The 19,885-nt window shown below is 41.6% G+C and overlaps 1 long non-coding RNA gene across 1 annotated transcript; it reads right to left on the bottom strand.

Annotated features, from left to right (window-relative positions):
* Positions 1-16,113: 16,113 nt before the first annotated feature.
* On the bottom strand, positions 16,114-17,245 carry LOC127537516 (uncharacterized). The gene is made up of 2 exons (XR_007947231.1): positions 16,856-17,245; positions 16,114-16,678 (listed from the first exon to the last, which is right to left on the bottom strand). It is a non-coding gene; the product is annotated as an uncharacterized LOC127537516 (long non-coding RNA).
* Positions 17,246-19,885: the final 2,640 nt, after the last annotated feature.

Genomic DNA, 19,885 nt, shown 5'->3' with positions numbered 1-19,885 from the left:
TTTTGGTTTCAATGTCTGTAATTTTTCTGTTTCGATCAAAAAATAATGACAAAAAACCTTGATGTTACTCACTCTGCAAAACCATCAAGCTACGGAAAAGTGACTTCTAAATCTTTTTTGAGTCTTGGTCTTGTGATTCTTTTTTTCTTGAATATTTTTTCCAAAATTTTGTTGTAAGACAAGTCCAAATAGTAAACAGACAAAGTTAGCGCCATGATTGTGAACATCGTGGAGCATGTAGCAGCTGAAGAGACGGATATTTCTCTCAGTTGGTGCTCGAGACCAAAACAAGACGGAATATTGGATTCACATTCACCCTCATTTTACAGCTCTCAAATCTCTTCTTTAAAAACTCTTTTAAAACACTTAGATTTCCTGAATTCACTTGAATTTCAATTTCTTTTGAACTGTCTTTTTTATTAACCTAAGTTTGGAATATGGATTTTACTTTTTCCAGCGCTGTATTGGTTTTTATACACAAAAGTGTGTTTTTATCTGTCTATTAAAAGTACTCTAGAATTAAAGATTATTATTATTAGTATTAATATTCAGTAGATATTCAGAGATACAACTTAAAATGAATGTTGCTCTCAGTCTGCCAAATATAGACACAAGCTACTGTCTCCTAACAATTCCCAAATATCCAATTGAAATAAACAGCATGTTAGTCTTGTAATTACAGTTTTATTTTAATTTTATTATTTATCAGCGAAATCTGTTTTTGTAGATGTGACATGGCACTTTCTTGACACATCAATAATGAAATTTACAATGCATTCCCTTGTTTACTCTTCTTAATATCTCCCCTCAGAGGTCTGAGCGCTGACAGGGTAGGAGCTAATTGCATAAAAATCCATTTTATGATGCTTTAAAATTCCTTCAAAAGTCTCATGGAAATGTAATGTTAAAGGGTCATGGTGTACTTACAAAATAAACTTATATTAACATTAACCATAAACCCATTGCTTTAGAAATATTTTCTCCTGCATACACACGTGGACAAAATTGCTGGTACCCCTCAGTTAAAGAAGGAAAAACCCACAATTCTCACTGAAATCACTTGAAACTCACAAAAGTAACAATAAATAAAAATTTATTGAAAATTAAATAATCAAAAACAGCCATTACTTTTGAATTGTTGATTAACATAATTATTTAAAAAAACAAACTAATGAAACAGGCCTGGACAAAAATGATGGTACCTCTATAAAAGATTGAAAACTATTTGACCAGAGTGACATGATTAACTCAGGTGTGTCATTTAATTGACATCACAGGTGTTTCCAAACTCATAATCAGTCAGTCTGCCTATTTAAAGTGAGACAAGTAGTCACCCTGCTGTTTGGTGAAAAGGTGTGTACCACACTGAACATGGACAACAGAAAGCGAAGGAGAGAATTGTCCCAGGACATCCGAAAAAAAATTATAGACAAACATCTTAAAGGTAAAGGCTATAAGACCATCTCTAAACAGCTTGAAGTTCCTGTGACAACAGTGGCTCATATTATTCAGAAGTTCAAGACCCACGGGACAGTAGCCAACCTCCCTGGACGTGGCCGCAAGAGGAAAATTGATGACAAATTGAAGAGACGGATCGTTCGAATTGTATCCAAAGAGCCCAGAGCAACCTCCAAAGAAATTAAAGGTGAACTCCAAGGCCAAGGTACATCAGTGTCAGATCGCACCATTCGTCATTGTTTGAGCCAAAGTGGACTTCATGGGAGACGACCAAGGAGGACACCACTGCTGAAAAAAACTCATAAAAAAGCGAGACTGGAATTTGCAAAAATGCATGTTGACAAGCCACAAAGCTTCTGGGAGAATGTCCTTTGGACAGATGAGACCAAACTGGAGCTTTTTGGTAAGGCACATCAACTCTATGTTCATAGACTCAAAAACCAAGCATACGAAGAAAAGAACACTGTCCCTACGGCGAAACATGGAGGAGGCTCAGTAATGTTTTGGGGCTGCTTTGCTGCATCTGGCACAGGGTGTCTTGAAAGTGTGCAAGGTATGATGAAATCTGAAGACTATCAAGGCATTCTGGAGAGAAATGTGCTGCCTAGTGTCAGAAAGCTTGGTCTCAGTCGCAGGTCATGGGTCTTCCAACAGGACAACGATCCAAAACACACAGCCAAAAACACCCAAGAATGGCTGAGAGAAAAGCGTTGGACTATTCTAAAGTGGCCTTCTATGAGCCCAGATCTGAATCCCATTGAACATATGTGGAAGGAGCTGAAACATGCCATTTGGAGAAGACACCCATCAAACCTGAGACAACTGGAGCTGTTTGCTCATGAGGAGTGGGCCAAAATACCTGTTGACAGCTGCAGAACGCTCATTGACAAATACAGAAATCGTTTAATTGCAGTGATTGCCTCAAAAGGTCGTGCAACAAAATATTAAGTTATGGGTACCATCATTTTTGTCCAGCCCTATTTCATTAGTTTGTTTTTTTAAATAATTATGTTAATCAACAATTCAAAAGTGATGGCTGATTTTGATTATTTAATTTTCAATAAATTTTTATTTATTGTTACTTTTGTGAATTTCAAGTGATTTCAGTGAGAATTGTGGGTTTTTCCTTCTTTAACTGAGGGGTACCAACAATTTTGTCCACGTGTGTAGTATTGCTTTCACGAACCGTTTAACAACTGACATAATAATAGAGAATAACTTACATACATTACCATCACTGTGTAGCATCTAAAGACCTGGCATCCGTGGATATCCTTTTTTTTTTCCCCAAAACAGCATATAGTTCATAACAACAACAACAATGACAATAATACAAATATAATATAATAAACACAACTGTTCAAAAGTTTGGGTTCATCCAGGTGATTTCATGTTTTCCATGAGAGCTCACACTTTCATTTATGTCCTAACATAATTGCACAAGGGTTTTCTAATCATCAGTTAGCCTTTCAACACCATTAGCTAACACAATGTAGCATTAGAACACAGGAGTGATGGTTGCTGGAAATGTTCCTCTGTACTCCTATGGAGATATTCCATTAAAAACCAGCTGTTTCCAGCTAGAATAGTCATTTATCACATTAACAATGTCTAGACTGTATTTCTGATTTATTTATCTTCATTAAAAAAACATCTTTTCTTTCAAAAATAAGGACATTTCTAAGCATCCCCAACCCCAATGGTAGTGAATACATATTAAAATCTATGCTCCATTCTGCAGCTACTCTGGAGTTAGTTACTCCTGGACTTTGTCTGCTGTTTGGTGCTAAGCAGGTAATCAGTTTATCTCAGCGATTTTGCTCTGAAAATAAGGTTGATGAGAACAATGTAACTCAACCAAAGCAGTGAGGACAAAGAGCATAACACCAAACAGTGAGCTAAAATAAGTCAAAATGCTCAGTAGAGTTGAGGAAACTAACAGCTTAAGTGATAGTTCTCCATAAGTTTTTCACTACAAGGCAAACCCGTCACATTACACGTTATGTAATTTATTTTTGAGATAAAAACTTTGATTACTGCAGCTTTAAGAACATTTTCTCTGTCTTTATATCATTATCATTGTTTTACCACTAACATGGTCAAAATGCATCAACACACTCCCTTGGCCTTCCTCAGTCAGCTTTCTCTCTCTGTTATTAGAACCTCACAAAGACACATAAGTGATGAGGATTCACCAAAAGGTATGAACAGTCATGATCAATTACAGATGTTGTGGGCCTGATAGCTTGTGCATGAGCTGCCCTGTGCAGACTTTCGAGGCTAATGCCAGTGTGTCTACATTTATCTGCAAAGGTCCTTTCATGCTGCAGCAACTTTCATATTCAACCCTCCCTGAGCTGTTTCCACTGACCTACAGCAGCATGTGTTTAATGCAGCTAAATCCAAAGAATACACTCTGCCCCTTTTCTGTGTGTATTTCTGCATTTCTGTTAGTAAGGTTGCAGCCAAAGCCAGAGGAGTAGGAGTCTTCTGGAAGCATCTAGATATTCTGTAAGTGGAGAGCAAGACAGAAGATGCAGGGAGGCCTTTTAGAAAAGAACAATAAACATACAGAAAGTTGGCTTGAGTTCTTGCAGAGATCACTGGTCTGTCCGATGCTAATATTTTCTTGCACATTGTAATTCAATCTGCATAATAGTCAGTAATGTGTGAAAAATATTGCAGATAAAGCTGAGGTGGAGTACACACATGCCCACACAATTTGATACAGTACACACGTGTACACTTACACTCTACATACAAGCTCACATCTCCTACAGTGTAAAAAAATAACATGCAAGTCATATTATACTGGGTGCTAAGTTTCAAGCATCACACACACACACACACACACACACACACACACACACATGTGCCCTCGGTGCACACAGGCCTCAGTGTGGCTGCGGCCGTGTCCAGTATGGACACATAGAGGAAATTCTTCCCTCCCAATTTCCCGGGACTGAACTGGGAGTGACCCGGTTGGCAGACACACAGCCCCGATGGAAGGAATGTAACTCAACTCCCCCCAGCTCACTCTCTACACCCCACCCCACCCATCCATCCAGCAGCCTGCTGGCCCAGCTGTGTGAGGTCAGAGAAATAATCATAAGAGCAGTCACATGAAAACAAGAAGACCAATATCTGGCACAGAAATACAAAAAACAGCATCTAGAGTTAAAAATGCCAAAAGCATTTCCATCGGGGGCACTGATGTAGAGGTGATCAGGACCTATAAGTACCTGGGACAATGAACTGGACTGGTCAGATCAATAGACAGCATCTACAGGCAGAGTCGTCTGTACTTCCTGATGAGACTGAGGTCCTTTAACATCTGTAAGAAGCTGCTGCTGATGTTTTACCAGTCTGTCATGTCCGATATTCTTTTTATACTGTAGTTTGTTGGGGAGGGAGCACAAAAAAGAAGGACGCTGGTGGGGAGAGCTGGCCCAGTGGTGGGCAGAGAGCTGGACTCTCTGGTTTCAGAAGCAGAGAGAAAGGCCTCCAGAGAAGATTCTCCAGCATCCTCTGCACACGACTGTGATCTGGTAGAGGAACGTGTTCAGGCTTCAGGCCTCTGAGTGGTTGGGGGGGTCACAGTCCTGATCACAGTAGGACTGCTCCAGTGTGATTGTTAAATATCTATACACATTACTTAGTTTACTCATTTTAAATCGCTATGCCTTTAAATACTGTATATTGACTTTGGGTTCACTTGTAATATCTGTATAGATATTAAAAATAGAAGTTTGTTTTTTGTTTGTTTATAGTATTGTAGAGCATATCTTAGATTATATGCTAATGGTAATCTGGTTACTAACCTTTTTGTTGTATGTAAGCTGGTGAATGAATTTCCCACAGGATAAATAAAGTATCTATCTATCTATCTATCTATCTATCTATCTATCTATCTATCTATCTATCTATCTATCTAAAAATAAATATATATGTATAATACAAAAAATCCCAAAAGAAACAAAAGCATCCTTATAATCATCAATGACACTACATAGCAAAACACCAACAATCGCATTTTGAAACAGAAATATATAAAGTGTGACACATAATGCTGATGTTCCATGTACGTTTAATGGAAGTTCGTGAGTAACCAGTTGACTAATATTGTGTGGGTCCTCTTGTGTCGCCAGAAGAGCTCTGAGCTGTCGGGGCCTGGGAATGACACCTCTGGGCTGTCCTGTGGCGTCTGGCACCAGGACGCTGGCAGCAGCTCTTGGGGGCTGCAGGGTGGGGCCTCTGTGAATTGGACTTGTTTCAAAGCGTCCTGTTGATGCTGGATCAGATCGGGATCTGTGAATGTGGAGGCCAGGTTAGTAGTTCATGCTTTTTGATGTGTTATTGACGAGTGGTTCCTGAGCAGTTTTTGTGGTGTGGCAGGGATCGTCATCCTGATGGGGGATGCTGCTACCGGCGAGGAGTGCCATTGCCATTGGCTTGGTTTGCAACAATGCTTAGGTGGGTGGTTAAAGTAGCACTGAACGTTTCCCAGCAGAGCATTGTACTGAGGGTTAGGGTAAAATGAGTGTGAATATTTAGCATTTTAAGAAGTGCTTTAAAAGAAGTTACTCACGCCGCAAGCCTTATCTCCTCAGGCAGGTAGTTCTAAAGTTTACCCTCATTAAAGCTAATTTGCTAAACTGATACATTTTTAAAGATAGTGACTGCTTCCCTCAATCATGTTCATCAACAGAATATAAAGACTGACATAGATTTCCCATTGATTAGCACTGGAGCTGAACTGAAGCCTGAAGAATGGCTTTATGGTGAATAGCATCTTTTCCGCTTGCAGCCACAACCTTCCAAATATGACAAATGGAGTGGAGCATCAGAGCTAACAGGTAAGGGGCATTATGCACATCTGAATGAACACTAAAAAAAAGCTTCCTATGAAGTGCATTGAAATTGAAAATCATTAGGAAAATGAACATTGACTTACTGTAACAAGTGCATCTCACAATATTCTAAGTATCTGTTAGTCCAATAATCCAAAGCCATAATTAGGGTGAACCACAAAGTGAATAAAACAAGCTAACAAACAGCAAAACTGTTGGTGAAAAAGTACTGATTATTCTAGAGGTGAATGGCAATGAAATAAGTCATAATATCGCAATGTTCATGCAAACCAAGTTTCCTTGTGAATGACTCTCCTGGCCAGGCCTGTCAACCCAGTCACACTCCCACAGGCATGCCTCTCTTCAAGACCTAATATTTATTCAAATGTGGAATTTTGTTTAAAGGACCACCAGAATAGTGATCTAAATGACTGAATCTAGCTAATGATATCATAATGACTTGCAGATAAGTTCATAATTAAAAACATATATTGATTCAGTATTCCGTGGGAAAAGTCAATGTTTTTTCAATGAGAGCCTATTAAAGTCAGAGATCTGGAGACCCACAGTGGCATCGCACTTTAATGTACTTCAGTAATCAGCCATGGTTGTTGCTGCTTGATCAGAATTCAGCGCTACATTGAAGAGGTGTGTTACCATCGATATGCAGAGGCTTTGTCACAGCCGTCAGAGATGACCCCATCCTAGTGTGTATACTGATATCAACTGGTTGAACAAATGGAGTTGACAATCACTCACAATCAACAGAAACTCCAAAACCCAACAGGGAATCATCATCCATTTTGAAGTTAACTTTACTATTACGCAGCAGTTTAGCACACTTGAGCTGATTATTTTGGTTTAAAGCTGAGGTGTCAGTATTTTATATCACATCACTGGGCAAGAAATTAACACTAGCCTTTTAGCACATTTCAATACCAATAGTCTGAGAAAAAAAACTAGACCTCTGCACCTACTCTTGGTTGTGTTTTCAGACTTAAAAAAAGAAGATCTTAACCAATCACAGGCCCAGAGCCGCTGAGTGTAAAAAGCAACAGTCAGTTTGAAGCACATGCTTGTCTGGTGGGAGAGATTAGAACACAAAAAGGATTATTGCTTTCAGCAGATGGTGGTGACCAAAACAGAGCTAGAAGAAGAATGAATATGGACTTAAGTTGTCAAATAGCAGCAATTGTTGGAAACTGTTAACACATCTGCATAGCTATATCAACTTTGTAAGATGCTAATATATCATCTGAGTTAACAGTTTTGACACCTTTTCCCAATGGCAAATAAGGAATTCACTCAAATCTTTAGGTTTAATTAGTTCTAAATTCCCTTTTTTTAATGCCATGTGACCAAATTTGTGTGTAACAACTGCTTGGTATCTGCTGAATGTTCCACTTATTTGGAACAATGGACATTGTGAGGTGTCCAGCAGTCTAAATGCTTCTCATAGGAATATTCATCAACACTGAGTTTCCTCCTAGATGACATGAATGCAGCAGAAAATAGACTTGATAAATTATTAGGCATAAACTTGGCCTTTCCACTTGGCACCACCCTCAGGCCAAATTTTACTGTCTTTCACAGTCCCAAATGGAAGTATAGCAAAGTTGTCTCAGTTTTGTTTTCTCTTCATTACAACCTCATTAGTCCTCTTTCAAACTTTGAGTCTTGTTCTTTAAAGCTTTTCAGCCTAAATCCTCTTTTTTTTCCATTTTTATTCAGACTGATTTACAGCTTGTTGCACTTGGACAGTGCACATGGTTACTCAAGCAGATTATGGCTGTTCTTCATCATGCAGTTACAACCTCAACCTTTCTAGTGATTAGTCTGTCTCTCTGACCACCGGGCCAGACTGCAGGGTGAAGTGGGAACCATTGGGCCCATTATGACTCAGCGCTTGGTGCAGTATGCGGTACCACCCTCTCAGTGCCCATGTGCAGCAGTACTCTGTGTTCTCTAATGATATTTAACTCATCCAAGACGTCACATTTCCCTGCGCTCTGGGAAGCTCATCTTTCTCATCTCGAGATAGAAAGCCAAGAGACCCAGGTCAGAACTGGAAAGGCTGTCCTGGACACAGCAAATGTCCCATTCTGCAAGATTTACCGTAAAACTTTGAGTCCCACTGGCTAAAATGTAGTAAAAAAGAAAAAAGGAGGTACTTTCTGACTGAAGCTCTTCAATGCAATTGAACTTTTTTTTCTTCCTGTGTCTGTCATGCTTCCATATAAATGTCAGCTTTATTGTAGAGTGATTGAGATAATGGTGGCGTGTGGCAGCCTGCCCTGCGTGAGGTTTTCGAGGTTCAGCTGTTTGGCAGGGAGGGCCGGTGGATTTGTAGAGCTGTTGTCTGGATGCCTCCTCCTGCTCCAGACTCCCGAGGTGGTGTCCTCTTTCCTCCCCCACTCTGACACCCTTTTATTGACTCCATGGGCCTCCTGTGGTCCTCAAAGGCACTCCTCTATCTCAAGCATGATACTCTGGCCCCACCCTCTCCTGCCCTTATCCACTGCCACAGGGGAGGAAATGGCCTGGAGGTGGCATGGTATAATTATCTTAACTTTCTTCTCTCTCTTCACCTTGGTTCCCTCACGACACCTCTCATGATACCTCCAGGGCTCAACTTTGCAACTTATACAGGGTTGGGGATACTTAACATGGCATCGGCTCACTCAACTTTGAGTTATGCCAAAGGTTTAGTATAATTTACCTCAATGAAACCTACTTATATCAAATTATCTGCTGACAAATTAAAGGCTTAACTGACTGATAAGATATTATTACTTAGTTGCTGTTAACTGACATTTATAAAGTTATGGTTACAGTTGCTACCAGGCAGTATATGGAAAATGAAGGCAACACTAAAGTGCCAAAAACTGCAGTTCCTCGAATGTCCACATGAAGGTGGCACTAAAAGTCGGGCCAATCCCCATAGACCTCAATGTTAAAAAGTTTACAGCAGAAATAAACCTTCTCTAGCCTCATCCAAAATAAGTTGTGTTCTCTACAGCCAGTTTACCCTTTCATGACAACTGTACAGGGGGTGAATTTATATAAAGCTCATTAATTTAATTGTATTTAGGTTGAAAGTTTAGCATAATAAAGGTCATTGCTGCTTTGAGTGACAGGTGAATACTGTCACTGGACAGTTCATGGCTTTCTCAATCATTATTCTTCAGGAAACAATGAATGTGGACTTACACCTAAGACATCTTAAGGTTGGAAGGGACTAATTTCTTAGGGGAAACTCATAAATGTGTCATTTTGATACACTGATATGACTTTGTAGGGGTTGAATCAATAACTGGCGAGGGATTTAATACATTTATTACACTTTAGCATTTGCATTTTAGGTTCTATAAAGCCCCAAAAAAGACACCACCCTCTAAACTCCTCACACATGGAGCTGCTTTTAGTTATTACTAAAAACAATATCCAAGTCATCATTTACAAGATCCTTTGGGACACATTGAATTCAAAATAGCATTATCCCACAACCTCTTGGTTATGTCTTTTGGCTTGTGCAACCTTGTTTGGAAGCATTTATTTATACTGAGTGTCAAGCTCTTCCTCTTGTGTAACAATTTGCTTTTCAAAGGTGGAGTGTGTCAGGATCTTGGTGGTCGCAACCATGGCGACAGCAGCTGGTCTAAAAGAGTTGCCTTCCTCTCTCTCTGCATGGCATGGTAATATCATGGTCATCAGTGCTAAGCCCAGGATCTGACCCCCGGCACGCCACCCTGGCCTTGCTGAGCAGATGATTGCTCATCATACTCTATAATGACACACACGTACACACTCCTACTCAAGTAGACCCACACATTACCCGACTTAACACACATGTAGCCTATATTTTGCCCCACAAACTCATACATGCTCTCTCAACTCATACGAGCCCTTGCTTGTGCACTCTGTGACCTCTGGTTGAGTATAGGGTTTCCACTGCTATCACAGTGCATATTGTAGTCTGGTCTGCAGTCTATTCTTAGCAGTGCCATAAGTGAAAACATGAGGAGGAAAGCTGGAGAAGTTTTAAAGGCTGCAGATCAGATATACGCTGCATATTTCAACAAATCATCATCTGATGCACCATGACAGAATATTTTTAAGCTGTCATAGTCTGTTTCCGTTTGTTTTTGTCAAAGACGCTAAAGGTTTGCAGGTTTTCACTGAAGTAATTCCAAAAAGTCAAAGGCAGATACTCTGATGAGCCGAAACATTGTGACCACCTCTGCCCAATATGCTGCTGGTCCATTGCATGCTGCTCACAGACACGGACTCTAAAAGACGTCTGAAGGTGTCCTGTGGTAACTGGCAGCAAGACATTAGCAGCAGATCCTTTAAGACCTGGAAGTTGCAAGTTGCAGCCACTGCGGATCAGACTTGTTCCAACACATCCCTCAACACCCTGTTCTTGGTTTCTCTCTCTGTGGACTAGTGTTGGTAGGCACTGACCAGGAGCAACCACAAGCCCTGTTGTCTTGGAGATACTCAGACCTGGTTGTGTGGTCCTAAGAACATGATGCAGTATGATCTTTACGCCTGCCTATTTCTCCCACATTCAACATGTTGACTACAAGAACTGTTGACTTCAATCTAATATGTCCCAGACCTTAATAATGCATATTAGCCTCTTTGACTGCAATAACAGCACAAAAGTCTAAATTCTCAAAGTAGCAATATCGCTTTTATAAAAGCACAGCCCAGTTGGAGGCATCCATGATGCCAAAAGGAGTGGCTGTGGCAGAGAGGAGTGGAAATAATAGGAGGGAATTGAGCTATTCCAAAGATGGGATAAATAGAAAAAGGGAAAATCCAAAATTAAAATAAGAACAGAGTAACATTTTTAAAAAGAACAGCCATCATTGCCATTTATTTGACACTGTATCATAAATGACTGCAAACCATTGGATTATTTATTTACAGTGCAGTTTTTACTCTGCCAGAGGAGAATCATATAAAACTAAATAAGCCAAAATGCTTCTAGAATTTTGGACGCCACATTTAACCACTTATTACAAGGTTTACAAGTTCAGAGCAGCTTTTCTTTTGTCACCGTATACATTTGCATATAACAAGTCTACCAAAGATGAAATCAGTGTGACTGCTTGACTACAGTTACATTGAAAGGACTGACTCTGATGTGAAATATTGCTGGTATATTGGGTGCTAAATATAATCTGCTGTCCTCATATTACTCTGCAGCTACTGTGTATGTTGGGCATTCACATGGGTAAACAATGACCTCCATTCACAGTCTATCCATCCATCCATCCATCCATCCATCCATCCATCCATCCATCCATCCATCCATTTTCTTCCGCTTATCCGGGGCCGGATCGCGGAGGCAGCAGGCGAAGCAGGTTGTTCCAGATGTTCCTCCCCCCAGCAACGCTTTCCAGGTCTTCCTGGGGGATCCCGAAGCGTTCCCAGGCCAGACGAGATATATGATTCCTCCAGCGAGTTCTGGGTCTACCCCGGGGTCTCCTCCCAGACGGATGTGCTTGGAAAACCTCCAAAGGAAGTCTCCCTGGAGGCATCCGAATCAGATGGCCAAACCACCTCAACTGGTCACTACCCAAAGCTCATGACCATAGGTGAGGGTTGGAATGTAGATGGACTGGTAAATCGAGAGCTTCGCTTTACGGCTCAGCTCCCTCTTCACCATGACGGTTCGGTACAATGCCCGCATTACTGCTGACGCCGCACCAATCCGCCTGTCCATCTCTCGCTCCATTTTCCCATCACTTGTGAACAAGATCCCGAGATACTTGAACTCCTTCACTTGGGGAAGAAACTCCCCCCCAACCCGGAGGGAGCAATCCACCGGTTTCCGGCAGAGAACCATGGCCTCGGACTTGGAGGTGCTGATCCGCATCTCTGCTGCTTCACACTCGGCTGCAAAACGCTCCAGTGCGTGCTGTAGGTCACAGTCTGAGGACGCCAGCAAAACCACATCGTCCGCAAAAAGCAGAGATGCGATCCTGAGGCCCCTAAACCGAAAACCCTCCCCACCATGACTGCGCCTTGAAATCCTGTCTATGAAAACCACAAACAGGATTGGAGACAAGGGGCAGCCCTGGCGAAGTCCAACACCCACTGGAAACGTGTGACTTAGTGCCGAGTATGCGGACACAGCTCTCACTTTGGTCATACAGGAACTGAACGGTCCGTAGCAACGAGCCCGCAGTGCCCCCCACAAAGCCCCTCGGGGGACACGGTCATAGGCCCTCTCCAGATCCACAAAACACATGTAGACAGGCAGGTCATGCTCCCATGACCCCCTCAGCAGCTCTGCAAGGTTAAAGAGCTGGTCCACTGTTCCATGACCGGGACGGAATCCGCATTGCTCCTCCTGAATCTGAGGTTTGACTATCGGTCGGAGCCTCCCTTCCAGCACCCTAGAGTAAACTTTCCTGGGGAGGCTGAGAAGTGTGATACTGCGGTAGTTGCCACACACTGTCCGGTCCCCCTTTTTGAAAGTAGGGACCACCACTCCGGTCTGCCACTCCACAGGTACTGTACCCGATGCCCACGCGACATTGTATAGATGTGTCAACCAAGACAGTCCAACGATGTCCAGAGCCTTCAGCATCTCGGGACGAATCTCATCCACACCTGCCGCCTTGCCACCGAGGAGCTTCTTAACTACCTCGGTGACCTCTGCCACGGTTATGGACGAAGATCCCCCCGAGTCTTCAGCCTCTGCCTCCTCCATAGAGGACGTGTTTACCGGGTTCAGGAGTTCCTCGAAGTGCTCTTTCCACTCTAGTGGAAAGTGCTCTATCCCAAGTGCGGGTCAACAGTTCTCCACCCCGACTGTACACAGCCTGAGCGAAGCCCTGCCTCCCCTTCCTGAGGCGTCGAACGGTTTGCCAGAACTTCCCCGAGGCCCCCCGAAAGTCCTTCTCCATGGCCTCCCCGAACTCCTCCCACACCCGAGTTTTAGCTTCCACAACTGCCGCAGCTGCCGCCCTTTTGGTGGGGACGTGGAACGTCACAGACACTCTAGCATCAAGTTATTATTTTGCAAAGTTTAGACTGCATTTAACCTTTGAAAATTCAAGCAAATACTGGTGTTCTTTTTTGCTTTTGTTTTTTGTTTGTTTTTCTGAGAAAGTATAGGTTTAAAACATATTTTGTGCTAACATGTCGGCAAATTGTTGCATATCAACACATTCATTGTGGATAAAACATTAGCATCAATCTGGAGTTGGGTGTACGGCATCCTAATGAAGTCTAATATTTACCCTCTTTTTAGCTCAGTTGTGTAGTTCAGTAGCTCCTCAGAAAAATATCTAACTTTGAATCTGCTTTACACAGTGGAGATTTAGGACTCTTTGAAGAGAGTTGGATCTTGAGGACACATTCCTTTCAAAGAGCCGTTCAAAAGACTGGCTTGTTCTTATATTCATTTATTTTAGAAGCCAACCAGGGGTAACTGTTTTTATCAAGGAGACAATCCCTGGTAGCAGTTATAAGATACGATACGGATCAGAATAATTCAAACTTACACATCCCACCAATATATACCTTATTGAGTTTTGTTTATATTTTTATATACATATATAAATTTTATTCTTATTTATTATTTTCACTTTTTTAGGCATTGTTAAAATGTTCTTGTTTGGTTTACATTGATTTTTGTTATTGTTTATGTACACTACTGTTCAAAAGTTTGGGATCACCCAGACAATTTCATGTTTTCCAAACTCACACTTTAATTCATGTGCTAACATAATTGCACAAAGGTTTTCTAATCATCAATGAGTCTTTCAACACCATTAGCTAACACAATGTAGCATTAGAACACAGGAGTGATGGTTGCTGGAAATGTTCCTCTGTACCCCTATGGAGATATTCCATTAAAAATCAGGAGTTTCCATTGAAAAAAAATGCTTTTCTTTCAAAAATACCAAGTATATTTCTAAGTGACCCCAAACTTTTGAACAGCAGTGTACATATTTATGATATATGGCGGTGTAAGTGGTTTGTTGACCCGGACTTAAAAGACATGTTGTTCTGACGAATATTTTATTGTGCTTAACAGTGGATTACAAACACAGATTAACCACAACATTTAAACCATCTGCCTAATATTATATCGGTCACCCTCATGCTGATAAAACAGCCCTGAACTGTAGATGGTTGCACATGGAACCTTTATAAGAGGCCTACATGGGTTGCATGTCCAGTGGATGCTTGATCAAATAGCTATCTGAGGAGTTTGGAGGTGATACATTGACCTCTTGGTCATGTTCCTTGAGCTGTTCTTGAGTCTTTTTGTGATGTGCACTGCTTAGGCTGTATTGGCTGAACGAGACTGTGTTGGTTCGTTCCACTCACGTGGATCTACATGAACTCTGCTTTATAAGATATATCTATTGCTAATTAGTATTCAAAAAAAGTTTCTACTCACTGTTTCCAGTCATTTTTTAATAATTAGCGTTTTTGTGTCGGTCTTTTTTTTACTGTGGCATAGTGATATTTACACGGGCAGACTAGGATTTGCAGTGCGTGCAGCGGTTTTTGGTCACGTGGACCAATAGGAGCCGAGTCCTCTTGCCGTGGTATCAACATGGCGTCCACTGTATCTAGCACAGATACCAGCGAAGATGACGAAAAGAAAAGAAAGAGAAGGAAACCGCCCTCAAAAGTTACTAAAAAAGGATCAAAACTATGCTATATGCATCTCACAGATGTCCAGGGCGAAGATGTGCAGGACTTTACACGGAAACGGTGTGAAACTTACAGAACCTACGTTTAGGTTGTATTGGGACCATGGAAAAAGTGCCTAGAAAGTGAATTTTGCTCCACTACGCTGGATCTACGTGTTCAATGCATTTTTTCATAGACAATACCCTTCGAGACTCTGGGCTAAAAGTTCTACTCAGAATATTTGTCCGAACTTTGTCACCAGCCAGAAATCTGTCTTTATGAGAATACCCAAAAAACAAAAATCTGGTGCTGCTGTTTTTGCTTGTTTTAAGTGCTATGTTAATTCTGGCAACACAAAATCTTTATCAAATGTCATAAACACATCTACCAAACATTTGAAACAAGTATTGGTGCCTTAGTGTACACATAGGTGAATTCAGAGTGAGAAATGTAGCTAATTTCTTGAAGGAAACACTTCAACTTAAGTGATTTGCACCCAGCACAATGAAATATATAGTACATTTAGCTAAAAGCTTATGTGTCATATATTAAAACTAGAAAAGCACTCAGAGAGTGCAGACCTCCGCCAAGGATAGAGAGGAAAACAGGAAACCCATGCAGTAAAGGATCATGAGCTGGAATCAAACTTGCGTCTCTGACACAGTTCTGTTTACAAATCACCTTCTTAAGCAGTTGAGCTATGTGGACACCTTGCTCCAATTTGTTGGACGACATACTAACCTATGATGTTTTTGTCCTATTTTGGACCACATACTAAAACATACTAAAAAATTCAAAGTGATCCAGAATCCAGGATCCTTTCCAGATCAGCTCTTCCTCTTACCATAGTCTACATCCCCTCAAAATTCCATGTGAATCTGCGAAGGCGCTTTTGAGTTATCTTGCTAACAGACAGACAGACAGACAGACGGACAGACGGACACACAAACGCCGGGTGTCACATAACCTCCTTGGCGGAGGTAAAAATATCACAACCTACTGTGTAATGAAAGATATAAAATAAAAAATGCACACCATGGCCATAAATGGCTAAAAATCAACCGAATTGCTACCACGCCCTCCTAAATCAGAACAATGGCAAAAATGGAATAAGACAAAAAAATAAATGCACAAAAGGTCAGAGTCATTCACATTTTATTCAAATACGACAGTGTCTCTGAATATGAAAATATGGATTAATACACATACAAATATAGGAAAAAATAAAGAAAGAAAAAGAAAAACTATACATGGTGACATGGTGCGTATATTACTCATCAATATCACTTTCATCAAGGTCATCATCCCATACAGCTCTGTCCTCTGTTTCTTTTGAAACATTCTCGCATGCTTGGCACCGACATACATCTGTACAAGACAGTCTTGCAGACATACAAGAACATCTTTCAGTTTCACATTTGGTTGTCTTGCAACTACAGTGGACTACCTGCAAAACACTATCGGGGCAGGATTTTTAGTCATCCAGATGTTGTGCTAGCCATGTGTCACTTTCAGTTTGGCTTTCAGCTTGGCTTACCTCAGTAGACTTGGTAGATGTACCTGACTGTGGAGGTATCTTTTGTAATAGTCTATCAGCTGACAGTGTCTCAACAAAAACAAGTTCACTGATGTTTCTCTTGGCAGGGCAGTGGAAAGTGAGCTGCGGGAAGTCACGCGTCAGCCTCCTCTTCAGTAGATCCTGCCTGAAACACAAAAAATATGAGGAAAGATGAGTATGTGTGTGCGCATGTACGTGTGTGTTTACATAAAAATACGCGCATACCCTTTTTTGTGAGAATAAGTCAATAACAATTAACCTTGTAGTATTTACTTTTTTTGTTTACAAGAACCATGAGAGAGACACATGATATTTCGGTTACCTGTATTTTGAAGCATCAAGACCCTCTTGATTCTTCACTATGTCCACGAATGTCTTTCGTAGCTTGTCCATTCGCAGCACTTCCTGGTCAACTATAATCCTTTGACGGATGACAGTCTCACAGAAGAAATTGTAGCTGTCAGTGAAGGGTGTTTCAGTTCTGAAAAACACACGCACACACACACAAACCATGTGTAAACTGTTGCAGCCATGTCATATTTACATATTCATCCAATCAAGATTATCTAAGCTTGTCTATTCCGCCAATTTTTCCTGAATAAAATTATCAAATAGGTTTTTGGAACTACAGTCAAACAAACTTTAGACTATGTTGTTTGTCAATGCCTCATTTTGAAATGTACAATGTGTAATAAAATGTTAATGCATTGTAATAACTCACGCTTCATCTGGGGTTGCAGTACTTGTTTCCATAGGCCTTGACAAAAACTTTGTGTACTGTGCATAACAGGTCCTGTGGTACCGCACCTCCAGGGCCACACAGTCTTTTTCTTTAATGTGCAAAAGCACGCTGGTGTCCTCCTTCAGCTCAGCAACCGACCTTTAATAAAATACACTGCTCAAAAAAATTAAAGGAACACTTTGAAAATACATCATATTTCAATACGGGGAAATAACAAACTGGATCTTAGCATTGATATGGACTGGATAATGTGTTAGGAATGAAAAGTGCCACATTGTTTGATGGGAATGAAAATTATCAACCCCCCAGGAGGGCTAAATTCAAGACACTCCAAAATCAAAGTGAAAAACTGATGTGGCAGGCTAGTCCAGCTTGCTGAAATTCCTTGGCAGCAACTCAAAATGGTATTCAGTAGTTTGTATGGCCTCCATGTGCTTGTATGCATGACTGACGATGCCGGGACAAGCTCTGAATGAGACGACAGATGGTGTCCTGGGGTATCTCCTCCCAGAACTGGACCAGGGCATCGCTGAGCTCCTGGACAGTCTGAGGAGCAACCTGATGGTGTCGGATGGAACAAAACATAATGTTCCAAAGGTGTTCTATTGGATTCAGGTCAGGTGAGCGTGGGGGCCAGCTAATGGTATCAGTTTCTTCATCCTCCAGGAACTGCATGAGTTCTCTTACCACATAAGACTGGGCATTGTCGTGCACCACAAGGAATCCAGGACCACTGCACCAATGTAGGGTCTGACAATGGGTCAAAGGATTTCATCCTGATACCTAAAGGCAGTCAGAATGCCATTGTCCAGTCTGTAGAGGTCTGTGTGTCCCTCCATGGATATGCCTCTCCACACCATCACTGACCCACCATCAAACCGGTCATGCTGAACAATGTTACAGGCAGCATAACGTTCTCCACGGCTTCTCCAGACCCTTTCATGCCTGTCACATGTGCTCAGGGTGAACCTGCTCTCATCTGTGAAAAGCAGAGGGCACCAGTGGTGGACTTGCAAATTCCTGTGTTCTATGGCAAATGCCAGCCGAGCTCCACGGTGCCAGTCAGCGAGCACAGCAGGCACTAGAGAACGCCGGGCCTTCAGACCACTCTCATTACATCTCTTTCTGATTGTTTGATCAGAGACATTCACACCAGCTGGAGGTCATTTTGTATCGCTATTGCAGTGCTCATCCTGTTCCTCCTTGCACAAAGGAGCAGATACCTGTCCTGCTGATCGGTTGAGGACCTTCGACAGCCCTGTCAAGCTCTCCCAGACTAACTGCCTGTCTCCTGGAATCTCCTCCATGCGCCTGAGAATGTGCTGGGAGACACAGCAAACCTTCTGGCAATGGCATGCATTGATGTTCCGTCCTGGAGGAGTTGGACTGTCTGTGGAACCTCTGTAGGGTCCAGGTATCGCCTCATGCTACCAGAAGTGACACTTACCCTAGCCAAATGCAAAACTAGTGAAAAACAGTTAGAAAACATTAGGAAGGAAAAAAATGTCAGTGGCCTTCACCTGTAAACTCATTCCTGTTTTGGGGGTTGTCTCATTATTATCCCTCTAGTGCATCTGTTGTTAATTTTATGAACACCAAAGCAGCTGAAACTGACTAAAAAGCCTCTCACTTACTTACTTGACCAGATCAGTATTCCACGTTTCACTGATTCGATGCAATACTTAGATTAAAAAGTGTTCCTTTAATTTTTTTGAGCAGTGTATATAGAGAAAGCCACTGTCTAACGCAGGTTCTGTAAGTTTCCCACCGTTTCCATGTAAAGTCCTGCACGTCTTCGCCCTGGACATCTGTGAGATGCATATAGCATCATTTCAGTCCTTTTTTAGTAACTTTTTAAGGCGGTTTCCTTGTCTTTCTTTTCTTTTCGTCATCTTCGCTGGTATCTGTGCTAGATACAGTTGATGCCATGTTGGGTGTTTATCTGATACCACGGCAACAGGACTCAGCTCCTATTGGTCCATGTGACCAAAAACCGCTGCATACACTGCAAATCCTAGTCTGCCCGTGTAAATATCACTACGCCACAGTAAAAAAAAAGACCGACACAAAAACGCTAATTATTAAAAAATGACTGGAAACGGTGAGTAGAAACTTTTGTTGGGTACTAATTAGCAATAGATATATCTTATAAAGCAGAGTTCATGTAGATCTACGTGAGTGGAACGAAATTCACTTTCTAGGCACTTTTTCCATGATCCCAATACAGCCTAGCTGGGGGAGGTCATTGCTGTCAGTAAGTGTCGTTGCCAAGGGAGGTTGTGCTTGGACTGGAGCAATTTTTAGGTGGATGCTATTTGTCAAAGTAATATCCACATGAATGCTAGAACCAAAGATTTTCCAGCAGACCATTGCATAGTAAGGAGATGATCAGTGTTAACCCCTTAACCCATCAGTGGCTTTAATGTTGATATTGAAGTATCCATGAGTATGTCTGACCTGCAGTCTGCCTCTTCTCTCACAGCCTTGTCTCCACGAGTCAATTAATCAGCACAACTTCCCAGAGTTAGTGGATGTTTGATGACCATCCTTCCCATGTTCGACTGCGGTGATGTCATCTATAAAATGGCCCCTAAGTGTGCCCTTAACAGG

This window comes from Acanthochromis polyacanthus, chromosome 15, assembly GCF_021347895.1.
Source record: "Acanthochromis polyacanthus isolate Apoly-LR-REF ecotype Palm Island chromosome 15, KAUST_Apoly_ChrSc, whole genome shotgun sequence".
NCBI classification, from domain to species: domain Eukaryota; kingdom Metazoa; phylum Chordata; class Actinopteri; family Pomacentridae; genus Acanthochromis; species Acanthochromis polyacanthus.
Note: the sequence above shows the minus strand (reverse complement) of the source record. Positions and strands in the feature narration are given on the sequence as shown.